Source organism: Rhinopithecus bieti, unplaced genomic scaffold, assembly GCF_001698545.2.
Source record: "Rhinopithecus bieti isolate Rb0 unplaced genomic scaffold, ASM169854v2 scaffold_15296, whole genome shotgun sequence".
Taxonomy (NCBI): Eukaryota; Metazoa; Chordata; class Mammalia; order Primates; family Cercopithecidae; genus Rhinopithecus; species Rhinopithecus bieti.
Genome location: NW_016809075.1, coordinates 1,119,281 through 1,137,495, shown reverse-complemented (window position 1 = coordinate 1,137,495; position 18,215 = coordinate 1,119,281). Strand labels below are relative to the sequence as shown.

The 18,215-nt window shown below is 44.3% G+C and overlaps 1 pseudogene; it reads right to left on the bottom strand.

Moving 5' to 3' along the window:
• LOC108539585 (glycoprotein endo-alpha-1,2-mannosidase-like protein pseudogene) overlaps positions 1 to 14,723 on the bottom strand; it is a 24,416-nt pseudogene extending 9,693 nt beyond the window's left edge.
• Between the last annotated feature and the right edge of the window lie 3,492 nt (positions 14,724 to 18,215).

The window sequence follows — 18,215 nt, the reverse complement described above, 5'->3', positions numbered from 1 at the left end:
AAAAAAAAAAAAAAATTAAAATTAAAATAAAAAATAAATAATCAATAAAAGAAATTCAGCAGTATATGATGAACATCTTTTCAGTTGACAAATATATTTCTGTATTATTTTAATGGCTATATCTATTACTATAAAGACCATCCATGTAGTATATTTTTAAAAATTTAAATCTTTAGATAATTTTGATGAGAAATTAATGAGTCAAAAGGGAATCACATTTTAATACTCTTAATATATCTGCCAAAGCATCCTCCAGAAAACTTTCACATGCTCACCAGCATATGATAGTGCTGTTACAATTATTACTCTCCTTGTCAATTTAAAAGGGGAAAAAATGAGACCATGTTTACTTCTCACATACATTTTAATAATTTCCCAGGGCACCTCACCAGCTTTCAATCGGTTCAGTTCAGTGGATTGCACTCAACTAGGATTTCTTGGATTGTTCCATTGTGTCTTGTACAACGGTGTTCTCTCCTCTTGCATTTCACACAAAGGGCCCTCACTCTGAGAGTACATCTTCCTCATTGTCTTAGTCCTCAGAAATGGAGATCGGTGTGCAGGAGGTTTACTGGGGAGTGCTCTGGGGATCAATAGCTAGTGGGGACAGGGAGAACATGAATGGGCAGAGGGAGAAATTGAACTGCTGTGCGGTTGCAACAAAGACCTCAGTGGAGCACACAGGGAGCTCCGCAGCTCAGATGATCCTTCAGAGTGGCTCCAAATCAGGCAAGGGGGCTGGGCCTTTTATCCAGCATCAACCAGTCATGGGATGCAGGCTGCTGTTGGGGAAGTAGTGTAAGTGTGGGTGAACCAGCTTATTTCAGTCAAGGGCAATTCCTAGGGAGAGAGGTATGAACTGTCATTAGCCAATGAGATCCTAAAGTTGGTATCTGGGCTGCACATCATGGCATCCACTAGAGCCCACCTTTGTACCTGCTCTGTATAGTAACACGACTGCATTTCAGAACAGCACTTACAGGATCCTGGTTGGCCTCTTTTCCTAAGGAAACTTACAAGAGGCAGGCTAATAGGATGAACTACAGTCGATGCAGCTGGAGCTGAACTTGAGCCTACAACTGATACTGATCATGATTCCCTCCTCTACCACCTATTCCCAGATTCCCCTCTTAGCTAGCACCTTTTCTAGTCTAGGTGGCTTACCTGGTGGAGTGACACAGACCTTCATTCCTGAGGGACCTGTCTTTGGTCACTATACTTTTTCAGGCCATGGCTGGTATACTTGTCCGTTTACTGTCAAAACTGGTTAGTGGTTGTATGAGAAGTGCTGGATTATCTGGGTGTCAAACCTTTACCCTGCTCCCACTATATAACAGACACCTGACCTCTTCTTGCTGCTCAGGTCAGTTAAACCTGCTAATATTATGACCCTTTGGCTTGCCGGCAGGCATGTGGAGCCTGAAATGGCAGAGCACCAGCCACAGTTTAAAGTTTCAAGGAGCTCTTCTTGTGTCTCCTGGTGCAAGTGTTAGACCTGTAGGAACTAGGATGTCTAGAACCACAGAGTCTCCAGCTGTGGGGAAGGAAGCACCACTTTCCCAAGTGGATCACCAGAAGAGATGGTGTGCAGGGCCACTCCTTCCACCTCTTGTATCCTGGACCCTTGTATTCTATCTCATGGGGACTATGCATCTTTTTTTTCGAGATGGAGCTTCACTCTCGTCACCCAGGCTGGAATGCAATGTGCGATCTCGGCTTACTGCAACCTGCGCCTCCTGTGTTCGAGCGATTCTCCTGTCTCAGTCTCCCGAGAAGCTGGGATTACAGGTGTGTGCTACCATGCCCACCTGCTTTTTTTTTTTTTTTTTTTTGAGACAGTCTCCCTCTGTTGCCAGGCTGGAGTGCAGTGGTGCAATCTCAGCTCACTGCAACCTCCATCTCCCAGGTTCAAGTGATTCCCCTGCCTTGACCTCCACACCCACCACCTGGCTTATTTTTTATTTTTATTTTTATTTTTTTTGTATTATAGTAGAGATGGGGTTTCACCATGTTGGCCAGGCTGGTCTCAAACTCCTGACCTCAGGTGATCTGCCTGCCTCGGCCTCCCAAAGTGCTGGGATTACAGGCATCAGTCAGCGTGCCTGGCTGGACTATGCATCTTAAAACAGTAGCTGAGTTAAGGCACAGACCATATTTGGAGGTGGTGCCCCTGCCTTGTACAATAACATCTCTAAGCTGGCGCCTTGGTTGAGCTTCCAAAAGGCCCTTCTATCACCCTATAAGTCATGAAGCTTCTGGGCAGTTCAGTGAGTAATAGGATCAGTGTCAGGAACTCACTGGAGCTGGGAGAGTGAGCTGTCAGAGTAGCTGATTAAAGCAATAAGCCAAAAATGAAAGAGCGAAGCCTTTAATCACTTACTGTGATGGTAAAAGCGAGCTTAAAGCTGGAGAAAGCGCCAACTCCTGCTTCATTTCCCCTATGAAATGATGCAGTGGATGAGGCTCAGGGGGATCAGCACAGACATGGCAGTCTCTTAGGCAAAAGGCTCCAGCAGTTTTATGGACCCTGAAGTGGAGAGGGTTTGGGGTAGAAAAGTCCTGGGTGCTTAGTCAGATTGGGGAAAAAGTGTCTTCAGGGTTCTTCCTCCTCCCCCTATAAGGAGACCTCAGCAGAGGAGGTCAAGGAGGAGCTCTGCCCAAGGTCTCAGATGGTGACCCAGAGACAAAGGCACCAGGCTAGGAATATAAATGCATGAAGAGAATGGCTGGCCAGGGGAGCCTGAGTCCTTGACTGCAACTTCCTTTAGAAACCAGGATGCACTGGCTGTGCACCATGAATGGCGTGGAGAGGGAAGCTTTCCCTGTGAGGCCTGCCAGGTAGTCTTTGTAATTGCTTATGGTCAGGCCTGAAAAAATCACAGATAGGTGTTTAACCAAGGGCCAGACTCCTCAACCCGTAGATCCCGTGGTATTGTGCCTATTGCTTTGCTGTAAGGTGGGACTCTGAGTCTGAGCTGTGGGTGATTCCATGTTAGTGCATCAAACTTTGTAAACACCGGGACACTGCTACTAGATGAGACCTCAAAGCCAGAAAATGAAAACCCATACAGTTGGGGTGATCAGATCCAACACCAGGCCGTGGGGGCTACGAAGTCTGGCGGAGTCACAGGAATGAGAAGAGACAGGTTAATAGAGAAAGTGGGACCAGGGGGCCAACGCTAGTATGGGGGCTGTGAAGGCCCCAGGCTCTGGGAGCCCATACTGTATTTATTGGTGATCAAACAAAGAAACAGGTGGTGAGGATGTGGGTGTTAAAAGGAAGCGGTGTATCAAGCGAATGAGCTACAGCTGTGACAGTTTAGCATTTTCTTTGCAACATATGGCTACTTGAGATAATGGGAGTGCTAGAAGCAAGGAGCCAGCAAATCTAGACACATTCCGGAGGCCAGGAGGGGTTTTAGACCCTGGACCCCAGTCGTGTTCCAAGCCCTGCCTCCGTTTCTCTCCCAACACTCAGCTTTTCTCCTAACACATACCTAGAACATGTGCTGAGTCCAGTAAAGGTAAATTGCTGCTGGAGGTTGGAAGGGTCCAAAGTTATCAATTTGCTAAGAAGTGAGTGGTTGGTTTCCTCCAGGGATGGTGCCACACTGAGGGCTTGACATTGAGTTGTTGCTGTCAGATAATGAGAGGTGAAGCCAGCTGGACTTCCTGGGTCGAGTGGGGACTTGGAGAACTTTTCTGTCTAGCTCTAGGATTGTAAACACGCCAATCAGCACTCTGTGTCTAGCTAAAGGATTGTAAATGCACCAATCAGCACTCTATAAAAATGCACCAATCAGCACTCTGTGTCTAGTTAAAGGATTGTAAATGCACCAATCAGCACTCTGTAAAATGGACCAATCAGCACTCTGTAAAATGGACCAATCAGTGCTCTGTAAAATGGACCAATCAGCAGGACGTGGGCAGGGCCAAATAAAGGAACAAAAGCTGGCCACCCGAGCCAGCAGCAAGCCGCTTGGATTCCCTTCCATGCTGTGGAAGCTTTGTTCTTTCTCTCTTCATAATAATCTTGCTGCTCCTCACGCTTTGGGCCCACGTCACCTTTAAGAGCTGCAACACTCACCATAAAGGTCCACGGTTTCATTCTTGAAGTCAGCGAGACCAAGAACCCACCAGAAGGAATAAATTCCAGACACAATAGGATATTTGGCAGTAAAAGAAACTAGATCAATCTCAGTGAGTGGGAACTCACATTGGGCCCATAGCCTCCATCCCTGCCACCTGCCTACTTTCAAGAGACTGTTGTACCTGATTTGCAATGACTGATGACAGAAGCAGGTTGACGTCGAATGGTCAAGTCATTCTGTCCACCAGAATTCCATGGTGGATACTCTCTGGTGAGTGTTAACACATGATACTAAGATCTTTACATTTTGTTCCTGCTTCTGTAGTTCCACCCATGTGATTTTTGGGCAAGCCTCCTTGCCCCTAACTTCCAATCTTTCTCTTTTCAGGTCCCTGACTAATCAGCCTAGCCATTCACTAATGTCCACAAATGTATGTGTGTTCTTCTTACCTTGGGCCACTTCCCTTTCCATACAAAATACATAACCAGAGGCACCACCCACTGGAAAGATTTTAAGTCTTTCAAGGCCACCCTTAAGTGTTTGTAGTATAATAGTAGCAGCCTCTTACCAAGTCAGCCCAACCATGAAACAAACATTGCCCTTTCCATCCTCTGCCAGCTGGTCTCAAGGGAGATTCCTTTGCCCCTCTTCCTCCAACTCCAAACATGACCATAAGTTTGAGCTGAGGAAGAGAACAGACCCAAAGTGGTGGTGACATGAAACTCGGGGAGTCCTGATTATTACCCAGCTTACTTGGGTCCTTCTACTTGTGCCCAATCCCAAGTGTCCGACTACTATATATACATATATATATATTTTGTGTGTGTGTGTGTGTGTGTGTGAGAGAGAGAGAGGGTCTTGCTCTGTCACCCAGACTGGAGTGCGGTGGTGAGATCTCTGCTCACTGTAACATCCGCTTCCCAGGTTCAAGTGATTCTCATGCCTCAGCTTCCGGAGTAGCTGGGACTACAGGCGTGTGCCACCACGCCCAGCCAATTTTTTTGTATTTTTAGTAGAAACGGGGTTTTGCCATGTTGGCCAGGCTGGTCTTGAACTCCTGACTTTAAGTGATCTGTCCACCTCAGCCTCCCAAATTGCTGGGATTACAGGCGTGAGCTACTGTGCCCGGCTGGCAACTACTATCTTATGATGCTTTTAGCCCTTGTAACTTGGTGACTCTGAAAGAATCCAGCACACAATGGGAAGATCTGGCTGCACAGTCACTTGATGTCCTATAATTAGGTGCTCTATCTCCACCAGGTCCCTGTAGCCAGCCAGGGTCTCTTTTCTGAATGGTGTATAGTTCTCTGCTGCAGATGGCATAGTCTTACTCCAGAACCTAGGAGTCTATGTTGTGATTCTCCTACTGGGGCTTCCTATGAACTCCACATGGCATCATTTCCTACTACAGATACCTTTAGTAGCATAGGATCTGCTACTTGAACCATAGCCTGGAACTGCTTTAGAGCCCTCTCCTGTGCTAGGCACAGTTCAAAACTGACAGCATTCCATGTAGATGGGTCAGAGCAGTGTTGTTTGAAGGTTCTGTTCGATAGTTATTTAGTTATTAGTTCCATGTATTCTGGACTTGGGAAGTGCAAAGAAACCAAGAAGTTATTATTATTATAACACTTTTTGAATGTCTTACAAAAAATGAAGCACTGTAAAATTGTTATTTATTGAACAAATCTCTCTTCAGTCATGATATGGCTTGGGTATTTGTCCCCTCCAAATCTCATGTTGAGATGTAATTCCTAGTGTGGGAGGTGGGGCCTGGTGGAAGGTGTTTGGCTCATGGTGGCAGATCCCTCATGAATGGCTTAGCACCATCGCCTTGGTGATGAGTGAGTTCTCGCCCTGAGTTCATGTAAGATCTGGTTAAGTGTGTGGCATCTCTGCCCTCTCTCTTCCTCCCATGTGACGTGCCTGCTTCCCCTTTGCCTTCCACTGTGATTGTCAGTTTCCTGAGGCCCTCACCAGAAGCAGATGCTGGCACCATATTTCCTTACAGCATGCATTAGAACCATGAACCAATTAGTTCTCTTTTCTTTCTTTCTTTTTTTTTTTTTTGAGACAGAGTCTCGCTCTGTTGCCCAGGCTGGAGTGCAGTGGCCGGATCTCAGCTCACTGCAAGCTCTGCCTCCCGGGTTTATGCCATTCTCCTGCCTCAGCCTCCGGAGTAGCTGGGACTACAGGCGCCCGCCACCTCGCCCGGCTAGTTTTTTGTATTTTTTAGTAGAGACGGGGTTTTACCATGTTAGCCAGGATGGTCTCGATCTCCTGACCTCGTGATCCACCCGTCTCGGCCTCCCAAAGTGCTGGGATTACAGGCTTGAGGCACCGCGCCCGGCCTCTCTTTTCTTTATAAATCACCCAGTCTCAGGTATTCCTTTATAGTAACAGAAAAATGACCTGATACAATTCACAAAAATCAAACCAGTGGAGTGCATTCTACAGCTATCACTGTAGAAATTGTAGACTTTTAAAGGCAAAGGCAAGGAATTCCAGTAAACAAATCTTCCTTTAGGATGCTCTTTTATGACAGGTTTCTTCAAAAACATCCAAGAAATGTTTTACTTTCCTATCACCTTAAAATAAAAATAAAAAAAAAACCCCAGAAATTTAGCATTTCAAATGATAAATCTACATAGGCATTTCAAAAGCCATTTTGTGTATGTGTTTAGCCCCACCATGTTTGCTTGCCTCATTGAATATTCTGGTGACAATACTAAGAACACAAAGGAATTTCAGAATTAGCATTTTAATGCTTCTCATAAGTAAAAAAGTCAATTGAGGCTCATTCTGAAGGGAATGTTAAGTTTGCTATGTGGAGGCTGTGGCCGATAAGCACTAAAGCTGAGTGTGGATGTCAGCTGTTTTCTTGCAAAGTGGAAATGTTAGCTCTCCCAAATTGGACCCAGCGACAGTCCAGATGTGGGAGTCTGTTACGAAAGAAAGCAGGTTCTGAGTTGCTCTAAGAAAGAAGACTACAGCTAATCTTATTTAATTTGAGAAACTTGTCTCTGATCAGCAATTTCTTTTTCTTTTTCTCTTTTTAAGAGACAAAGTCTTGCTCTGTTGCCCCAGCTGGAGACAGGTTACTGCTGCCTTGAACTCCTGGGATCAAGCAATCCTCCTGCCTCAGTCTCCTGAGTAGCTGGGACTACAGGCACATGCCACCATGCCCAGCTAATTTTTTTTATTTTTGGTAGATAGAGGGTCTTGCTATGTTGCCCAGGCTAGTCTTGAGCTCCTGACCTCAAGCGATCCTCCCACTTTGGCCTCTCAAAGTGTTGGGATTATAGGCGTGAGCCACCATGCCTGGCTAGCAATTTTTAAATATGAATTGCTGCATGATCTGCTCTTCTTTGTTAGAACAGATTTATAAGAACACTCATTCAAAGATATATCTGACCGAATATGTTAAAAAGTAGAATAGTTGGTTGGAGGCTGAGGTGGGCAGATCACCTGAGGTTGGGAGTTCAAGACGAGCCTGACCAACATGGAGAAACTCTGTTTCTACTAAAAATACAAAATTAGCTGGGCATGGTGGCATATGCCTGTAATCCCAACTACTTGGGAGGCTGAGGTAGGAGAATCACTTGAACCCGGGAGGTGGAGGTTGCAGTGAGCCGAGATCGCACCATTACACTCCAGCCTGGGCAACGAGAATGAAACTCCATCTCAAAAAACAAAAAAACAAAACAAAACAAAAGGTAGAATAGTTAATTTGGAAATTTCTATAATAGGTTTGACTAAATTAGAAAAATGAATAACTATTTTGAAGCCCAAATAATCCATCAATATATGCAATCTACTTACTTTTACAAACAGATGGGAAAAGGAAATTGGTTAAAATGTTACTGCTTATATCCTTTCAGACCTCCAAATGCATACACTATTTGGATATGTAAATATAAATTTCCCTGAGCAGTACGATATGTTATCTAGGTCAGAGTCCTGGTCAGAAACATATGGCACACTCAAACAAAATATGCTTGAAGAGTTATGTAAAGAATTCGTAAAGATTTGGGAAGCTTTAAAGGAAATCAGAAAGGATTGGTGAAGTATCCTAGAGCCAGCAACCACAGGAAGCTACTACCACCTTTAGGTCTGAAGAAGCAGAGAGGGAGCAGCTAATGGGGTCTAAGAAGCAGCTGTACTTGTAGAGAGGAGGCTGTGACCTTCAGGAGAGGAAAGTAGCTATGGCTAGAATGTGGTCCAGCAAAGAAAGAAAATAAATATCCTGACCTTTTTCTTCTCCCTCCATTTGATCTGCTGTTGTTTTCCAATGACCAAACCCGTTGGGGAAGGTGCTTGGTTGATGCAGTCCATAGAGGTTGGCCTCCCAGGACACAAAGCAGAGTGGAAAAGGGCAGTAAGTGGACAAGGGAAGGGCAAACAGAGAATGTCCAGCTCACTGGAAGAGCTTTCAATGTTATTGAAAAGCTCTTGAACACACATATAGGTAGTCCTTGCTTTGGGTGGTTTTGATATATATTATTTTCAGTTACCACTGTTAAGTTAAATTACATCAGTCCCCCAATGTGGTTCAAATTTCAGTTTTCATGGTATATTAATTGTGAGTAATTGCATAAAATACACTTCACTGTCACCTCTTCAGGTCAGAAATTACTCCATAAATAACACATGTGTGTCATAATAAGTGATCAACTATGTCATTTCTTTCAAAATCTATTGGTGATCAGTCACTATACATGTTATTCAGTTTATGCACAGACGACAAAGTGTGTAGTTGTGTCGCCTCCATGTCTCCCACCGATGAATCCATGTGATATTTTTATTTTTATTTATTTTTATTTATTTATTTTTTAGACGGAGTCTCACTCTGTCACCCAGGCTGGAGTGCAGTGGTGTGGTCTCGGCTCACTGCAAGCTCCGCCTCCCAGGTTCACGTCATTCTCCTGCCTTAGCCTCCTGAGTAGCTGGGACTACAGGTGCCTGCCACTGCGCCCGGCTAATTTTTTGTATTTTTAGTAGAGATGGGGTTTCATCGTGGTCTAGATCTCCTGACCTCGTGATCCACCCGCCTCGGCCTCCCAAAGTGCTGGGATTACAGGCATGAGCCTCCGCACCTGGCCAATATTTTTAAAAATAGATATTCAAAAGAGGGCATTAGCCAACAAAGATGACAGTGCAGCAAAGGAACAAAACATGTTAACTCCGGAAGTGAAATTTGCATCAAACATAAATGACACTGCAGTAAGAAATAGCTAACCATGGGAGTGTTGACACTGCCACCATTTGAGAAACTCCAGTTATATAGCATAAATGAGGAAAGAGGTTGTGATGGAAAGGATGAAGATTTCCTAGAGGAAGTGGCAATAGCAAAAAAACTTCACATTCAAATATTTTGAAGATATTTCATGGTTTTGAAAGCACAACAGATAAAATGTTGGAAGCTGATCTGAATTTAGGATGAAGTTTGACAATTTACCAAAGCATAGAAGAAATGGTCACCCCAAGCTGGGTGCAGCAGTGCACGCCTGTAGTTGCAGCTGTTCGGGAGGCGAGGGAGAAGGATTGGTTGAGCTCTGGAGTTCAAGACTAGCCTGAGCAACATAGGGAGACCCTGTCTCTTAAAAAAACAGTCATTCTATAGTGAAAGTTACACCACAAGAAGAAGTGAAGCATTGTTCAAACTACTCTTCATATTTTTTTTTAAAAGGCATAAACCATTTTAATTTTCAATGTTTCTAATGTTTTAAATTGTAATATACTAAATAAATATTAGTTTCACTATTTTTTCTGTGTTTTGAGATGGAGTGTTGCTCTGTCACCTAGGCTGTAGTGCAGTGGCACAATCTAGGCTCACTGCAAGCTCTGCCTCCCAGGTTCATGCCATTCTCCTGCCTCAGCCTCCCAAGTAGCTGGGACTACAGGCGCCTGCCACCATGCCTGGCTAATTTTTTAGTATGTTTTTAGTAGAGACATGGTTTCACTGTGTTAGCCAGGATGGTCTTGATCTCCTGACCTCATGATCTGCCCACCTCGGCCTCCCAAAGTGCTGGGATTACAGGCGTGAGCCACCGTGCCCAGCCACTATTTCTTTGATTTCTCTATATTCTTATAACTAACAGTAAGGGAATTTTTAACATTTGACAAAAATTTTTAAAGATCATAGGACAATCATATTTTACCCTTTGAGTATTAACATTGCTTTGCATGGTCATTTTTAGGGTCCCACATAATTGTGCAAAGTAAGGACTTCTTGTACTGTGCTTTTCAATGGCTGATTAACATTCTACAATATGGATATAGCATTATTTAATCCTCTACTAATGGACATTCAGGTTGTTTGCATTTCTTTCTCTTGTATAAACAATGCTACAATAGATATCCTTAAACACATCTCATTTTGTGCACCTGTATTCTTAGGCTACGTTCTTTTTTTTTTTTTTTTTTTAAGAGTTGGGGTCTCGCCCTGTCACTGAGGCACTGAGACTGGAATGCAGTGGTGCACTCGCAGCTCACTGCAGCCTTTAATTTTAACTCCTGGGCTCAAGTGATCCTCTTGCCTCAGTCCTCCATAGTAGCTGGGATCACAGGTGCCAGCTACCTCACCCAGCTAAGGCTAAATTCTGAGAGAGAGGCATTACTGGGTTAAAGGAAATGTACATTCACATTTTGATACACACAGCCAAACTGCCTGCCTGAAAGGATGTATGTTTGTACTCCACCAACAGCACCTCAAAGTTCCCAATTCTCCACCCTGTGGTGAACAATAAGTGTATTTTATTTTCATTGCCAGTTTGTCACCTCACTGTTGTTTCAATTCATGACCACCAGGGAAGCTGAATAGTTTTAAAGAATAAGGTTTTAAAAAGGTATCTGAAAAGAGTTCCTAGCTGGGCACAGTGGCTCACGCCTGTAATCTCAGCATTTTGGGAAGCTGAGGTGAGTGGATCATTTAAGGTCAGGAGTTTGAGACCGGCCTAGCCAACATGGTGAAACCCCATCTCTATTAAAAATACAAAAATTAGTCGGGCGTGGTAGTGGGCACCTGTAATCCCAGCTACTCGGGAGGCTGAGGCAGGGGAATCGCTTGAACATGGGAGGCAGAGGTTGCAGTGAGCCAAGATCCTGTCACTGCACTCCAGCCTGGGCAACAGAGAGAGACTCCACATCAAAAAAAAAAAAAAAGTTTCTTCAGTATTACTTACTTTGAAAGCAGAGAATTTTCTTGCTCTAGGAGCATGGTATCTTTATCCATGAGAAATAGTAGCAGCTACCAGTTTAATGTTCTGGGTAGAAATTATGAGTCTGGCAGCTCATTTTAATTAAGCTAATACATAATGATTTGAAGAAAGACTGTAGAGAAAAAGTGGTAAGATTTTACAAAGTGCCTTAGGCAGACAGCTCATTTTAAAGAAAGGCCTATGGGTCATATTTTCATCTCTCAACTAAATATATTCACACACACTATCAAACACAAAGGTACATAATACACTGTCAGGTGTGAATGTAAAAATAAAACTTCTAGAATAAATACATTTTATCTTTGGTTTGTTATTACCAGCTTTATCTCCGAACTTCCAAAACTAAGTCATCAATTTGTAGTAATATCAGGCACATGCCATATACTCATCATTATGCTATGAATATGGGACTACGAAAAGTTTAAAATGTGGTCAGGGCATGGTGGCTCACACCTGTACTTCCAGCACTTTGAGAGGCTGAGGCAGGTAGCTCAGGAGTTTGAGGCCAGCCTGGGCAACATAGTGAGACCCCATCTCTACAAAAAATAAAAAATCGTCTGGGTGTGTGCCTGTAGTCCTAGCTCCTTGGGAGCTGAGGTGGGAAGATCACTTGAGCCCAGGAGGTTGAGCTGCAGTGAGTTATGATTGCCACTGCCCTCCAGCCTGGGTGACAGAGCGAGACCCTGTTTGAAAAAGAAAAAAAAAAAAAAGTTTAAAATGTGGTCCCTACCCATAGCATTAACAATACCTGTTTAGTGAATATATTTTATATGTCAGGAGCTATAGAAGAGTCTTCGCTTATGGGTCTCATTTAATCCTCATACTCTTTCAAGGAAAGCATCATTTACTCCACTCTACAGATGTGAATTCTGTGCTCAGAACTATACCTAGTGTCAGGTCAAAATCTGAACCTGAAGTTTTCTGATTCCACGCTGCTATACCAAATTGTTTAAAACCTAGTTAAAGAGGCCAGGCATGGTGGCTCATGCCTATAATCCCAGCACTTTGGAAGGCCAAGGCCGGTGGATCACTTGAGATCAGGAGTTCGAGACCAGCCTGGCCAACATGGTGAAACCCCACCTTACCAAAAATATAAAAACTAGCTGGGGGTGGTGGCGCACACCTGTAATCCCAGCTACTCAGGTGGCTGAGGCAGGAGAATCGCTTGAACCCAGGAAGCAGAGGCTACAGTAAGCCAAGATGGTGCTACTGCATTCTAGCCTGAGCAACAGAGTGAGATGCTGTCTCCAAAAAAACCCCCCAAAAACAAAACAAAACAAAACCTAGTTAAAGAGACAAAGTAACAGAAATTTTAGAGAAAAATTAGGTGTGAAACCACGTTTTTTTTTTTTTTTTAGAATACCAGTTCATATTTAATTACCACAAATCACAGGAGCACTGGACATGGCTTTAGTGAGTGGGCCTCACTCAGTTCAGGCAGCTGAAGGGAGGGGGTGTCCTCCTATTCCTCTCCCTGGAGCTAAATATGCATCTGGGAAAAAGTAGGCTCTGGAGCACAGAGGTTTTGGGTTTTTTGTTTGCTTTTTTGTTTTGTTTTGTTTTTGAGACGGAGTCTTGCTTTTGTTGCCCAGGCTGGAGTGCAATGGCATGATCTCGGCTCACTGCAACCTCTGCCTCCCAGGTTCAAGTGATTCTCTTGTCTCAGCCTTCTGAGTAGCTGGGATTACAGGTGCCCGCCACCATGCCTGGCTAATTTTTGTATTTTTAGAGACGGGGTTTCGCCATGTTGGCCAGGCTGGTCTCGAACTCTTGACCTTGTGATCCTTCCACCTCAGCCTCTCAAAGTGCTGGGATTACAGGCATGAGCTACTGTGCCCAGCCACGTAGAGGTATTTTTTGGAGTAAAAAGAACTGAACTCCCAACACTGGGTAAAACTGCAAAAGAAAAACGCCTGTGCCCAGGCACTAGCTACAAGGCTGCACTGGATAAGGAAAGCTTGGGTCCTGTAAGTTTTAGGACAGGAACTTCTCCTTGGTCAAGTTTTCCCTGGCACCTGGCACATAGGAACGTGCTTGAGGAGCAAGTGTTCAATGAACCTGAGAGCACTCAGGATGATTTCCAGATAATTGGGTTCAGGAATCTACTGGGAGGAGCTTAAACCTAGAAGTTCCCTTTTTAGAAGTTGCAATATGGCTCCCTAGCTTAGAGAAGACAGACGATGTGGGAAGGAGGCCTGAGGAGAGGACTCAGGCTGGCAGAAGGGAGCAGGGCGCACACGAGCCCAGACCCTGACACCCTTCCAAGGGCGGTGACTAGGTGGCCACTACACAGCACCGGCCTGCTGCGGAGTTCAAAACTAGAAGGGGTTATATGAAAGTGTTCCCAGGACATGGAGCTGCCCTGGGCTGAGTCCAGTCACCTGTCAGCCTTGGTGGTTCCCATCCCCACAGCACCCCAGCACCACTTGCCTGAGGAACCGGCTCTGTGTTACACAGGCCCAGGCCTGAGGGCTCACCCAGAAGCACTCAGCTGCCAACGTGGGAAGGATTGAGTGCCTCCAGCCTCAGCCGAGCCCCACGTGGTGACATTCCAGCGAGGCAAGGGCATCGGCACCTCACGCCCGTGTTTACAGGCCCCTCACCTGAGCCACTGCACCTTCTCTTTGATGAAGTGCTTGCCCAGCAGCGGGTCAGCTCCAGCTACAGGCTGTGTGAAGAGGCAGGTAGTCCAAATACAGGCGGGGGTGTCTTCTTGGGAGCGGCCTTCTCCATCTGGGTGCCCTCGGGCCACTCATGGAAGGAGATGATGGAGCTGCTCTTGGGCCTCACCCCTTGGGGCCGCCTGCAGGGCCCTGTCAGAGTCCTTGCCATTGACCCTGTTCTCCGTATTGTGGTTGTTCCAGGCCTGGATGCTCGTGTCTATCTATGTAGCCAGGCCCCACGCTGGGAATGGACATGAGGTTGTTGGCATCACAAAAGTTCTTCGCAGCTTTCCGGTTCTGATGGGAGGAGCCCCAGGAGAGTCTGCTGGAGACAAAATAGGTGGACATGCTGTCAAATCCCACAGCCAGGACATGTGGGTGGGGCCCTCTTCCACCAGCAGCGCTATGAAGACCCCATAGTGGGGCCTGTTTTGTGTCAGGAGCTGGGTCCAGGCCTCAAGGGATGTCAGGTATGAGCCACAGACATAAAAGAGTGGGGTGCTCTTGCCCACGCTGTTCTTCCAGGTATAAAATGCACCATGGGAGTCATCCATGTCAATGATATACTTGATGTTGTCACATACAGTGATGTCATCCTGGCCTCCTGGGGTTGGATGTGGATGTGGGGTTGGGTGTGGATCCGGTCACCTGGATCCGCACTGATGGGCGGTGTCCAGAATGGCAGTCACCAGGTCATCGGAGGGTTCCCTGTGACCATCAGTCATGCCAGGTGGATACCAGGAAGGGACCAGGACACTGGGGTCCCAGTAGCCATAGGGCCCCAGCTCCATGTAGAAGCTGAGCCCAAGTCATCTAGGGGGCTGTGGCAGCTGTGGGGGTAGCTGGCCGAGATCTTGGGGTCCCAGTGAATGTAGTGGCCCCCACATTGAGGGCTGTGGTACCATGGGGTAGAAGGTGGGCAGGTCCAAGTGGACGCGCAGGCTCTGCCTGGGGACCCCTCCAGGCGTCGCTCCAAGGGTGCCAGCTCCAGGGCCCGGCTCCCGCTCGCCTCCCACAGCGCCAAAACCATGTGGTTTTGATAGTAAGATAGTCACGTTTTTCATTGGCTGAATAACCTGCAATATAGTGAATGGACAGGTGAGTACTTGGAAGATCCTGAGCAGCTTTTGGAGCAGAAGACTCATTTCTGTAAGTGTTGGGAGAAGCAGGCCTGGGGAAAGGAGGGTTGAAGGTATGTCCGGTCTGATGAGATAAAAGGACAACGTTTTATGGCTGAGCAAGGGGAAGAAATGGCAAATGCAGCCCATCTGGAGAGAGAACATCAGGGGCTGGTGGTGTGGGTTCTGCTGTGCTGATGAGGAAATGTAAGACACTGTGAAAGAAAAATACAATCTTGGGAACCCAAACCAGCTAAGCCAAAGGAAAAGTTAAACTTGGGAACTGAGTCATACACAAAAAACCTTTTTTTGTTCCCAGATGGCTGTAACTTCACATGCTTACTTTATCTTATGCAAAATATAGATTTACTGAGCTGAGACAAATGCATAATTGACTATCCCCCTACTCCTTTATTTTCACATGTAAAATGCAGATTCACTGGGCCTTAATCAAAGCCTCACAAGAATGCATCCGCTTGCCTCACTGCCTACCCTCCCTCCTTTTTTTCCCCCTTCCTCTTCTGCTTGCTTTTTCCCCTTTAAATATTGAAGTTCCCCAAACCTTCTCTGTAGAAAGTACGGGTCACAGATCCAACTGTAACTTGTGTTTTGTTTCCCAGGCTTGTCCTCAACTCTAATCAGCTGATTAGCCTCAGTCACTTTTTGGTTTACACCACCACGTGGTGAACAAAGCACTCCTTTGGTGAGTTAGCCAATCATTTGTGCAGATGTTGACATTTGGCAGAAAGTGGAAAAATAAAAATGTTTGTATTGATCTGAGTCTATCTGACTTTTGAGAAACTGACACAGCAGGTAGCAAATACAACTCAAAATCTAGAGAAACCGTCAAGTGCCAGCCAACTGAACTGAAACAGAAATTAGGAGAATGTTGTATTTTTTTTTTATGGTTAGACACTGCCAAAGGCAGTGTCACTTAGAATCTATAACCATAGCCCAGAAACAAAACACAACAACAAAAAAAACCCAGGCTATTTTAATGGTCTAAATACTTCCAGATCCTAACATGCACAGTGGAGAAAAAAAAAAAATTTTGTTATGTTAACAATATGTTAAAAAACATATTCTTATTTAGCCCCTCTATATAGTAATGTATTGTATATACATTCACTTAAAAATATGAGTTAGGGCCAGGCACGATGGCTCACGCCTGTAATCCCAGCACTTTGGGAGGCAGATCACTTGAAGTCAGAAGTTTGAGACCAGCCTGGCCAACATGGTGAAACCTCATCTATACTAAAAATACAAAAAACCAAAAACAAAAACAGGCAAAGGACATGAACAGACGCTTCTCAAAAGAAGACACACAGCCAACAAGCATATGAAGAAATGCTCAATACCACCAATCATTAGAGAAATGCAAATGAAAACCAGCATGAGGTACTATTTCACACCAGTGAGGATGGCTATTATTAAGAAGCAAAAAAAAAAAAAATAACAGATACTGGTGAGGTTGTGAAGAAAGGAAGTGTTTATACACTACTGGTGGGAATGTAAATTGGTTCAGCTACTATGGAAAGCAATTTAGAGATTTCTCAAAAAACATAAAACTACCCATTCAACCTAACAATCCCATTACTGGGTATATACCCAAGGAATATAATCGTTCTACCAGAAAGACATATGCATGTATGTTCATCACAGCACTATTCACAATAGTAAAGACATGGAATCAACCTAAACGGCCATCAGCAGTGGACTGGATAAAGAAAATGTGGTACACGTGTAGCACGGAATACTACGTAACCATAGAAAAGAATGAGATAATGTCCTTTGCAGCAACCTGATGGAGCTGGAGGCCATTATCCTAAGCAAATTAATGCAGGAACAGAAAACCAAATATTGTATGTTCTTACTTACAAGTGGGTGCTAAACATTTAGTACACGTGAACATAAGAAGGAGCAATAGACACGGGGGCCTACTTGAGGGTCAAGGGTGGGAGGAGGGTGAGGATTGAAAAACTACCTATCATTTTGTTACAAACACCTACTCCAGAAAAGAGAGAGAGAAAACAAAACAAAACCAAACCGAAAACTACCTATGTTTATTACCTGGGTGATGAAATAATCTTTACTCCAAAACCCCCTCAACATGCAATTTACCCATGTAGCAAACTGGCATATGTACCCCTTGAACCTAAAATAAAAGTTGGAAAGAAAAAACAAATTCATGTTGAAACTTAATTCCCATTGTGGTGGTGTTGAGGTGGGGCCTTTTGGGAAGTGATTAAGTCATGAGGCTTTGCCCTCACGAATGGATTATCCACCTTATCAAAGGGCTGGAGAGTAGTTTAGACCTTTTCTTGGCCTTCTGTTCCTTCTGCATTTGCTCCCTCCAGAGGATGCAGCAACAAGGCACCATCTTCGAAGGAGGGACTGAGTCCCTCACCAGACACTGCTGGCACCCTGATCTTGGACTTCTCAGTCTCCAGAACTATGAGAAATAAATTTCTGTTTTTTTAAATTACCCAATCTATGGTATTTTGTTATAGTTGTACAAACCAAGACAGTACGCTTATATAATCCAGAACATTTATGCTTAGGTATCTATCCAAAAGAAATAGAAACATGTCTATATAAAGACTTGCCAATGATTGCTCACAGCAGCATTATTCATTATAGATTAAAAACTGGAAGCTACCTAGATATCCATTAACTGGTGAATGGATAAATAAATTACAGTATATCTATTCTACAGAATGCTACTCAATAAAAAGAAACACATTATTAACATATGCAACAACATGGGTGAATCTCAAAAAATTATGCTTAATGAAAGAAGTTAAATACAAAAGACTGCATACTGTATTGTTCTGTTTACATAAAATTCTAGAAAAGGCAAAAATAGACCTTGGGTTGCTAGCAATGGGGACTGACTATAAAGATACACTATGAAACTTTCTGGGGCAGTGGAAATGTTCTGTAGCTTGAGTATGGTGAAGGTTACTTGACTGCATACAATTACCAAAATTCATAAAACTGTACACTTAAAATGAATTTTGTTGTGTATACCTGAACAAAATGAAAAACATTTATTTATTTATTTATTTATTTATTTATTTATTTATTTATTTATTAATTTTTGAGACGGAGTCTCGCTCTGTC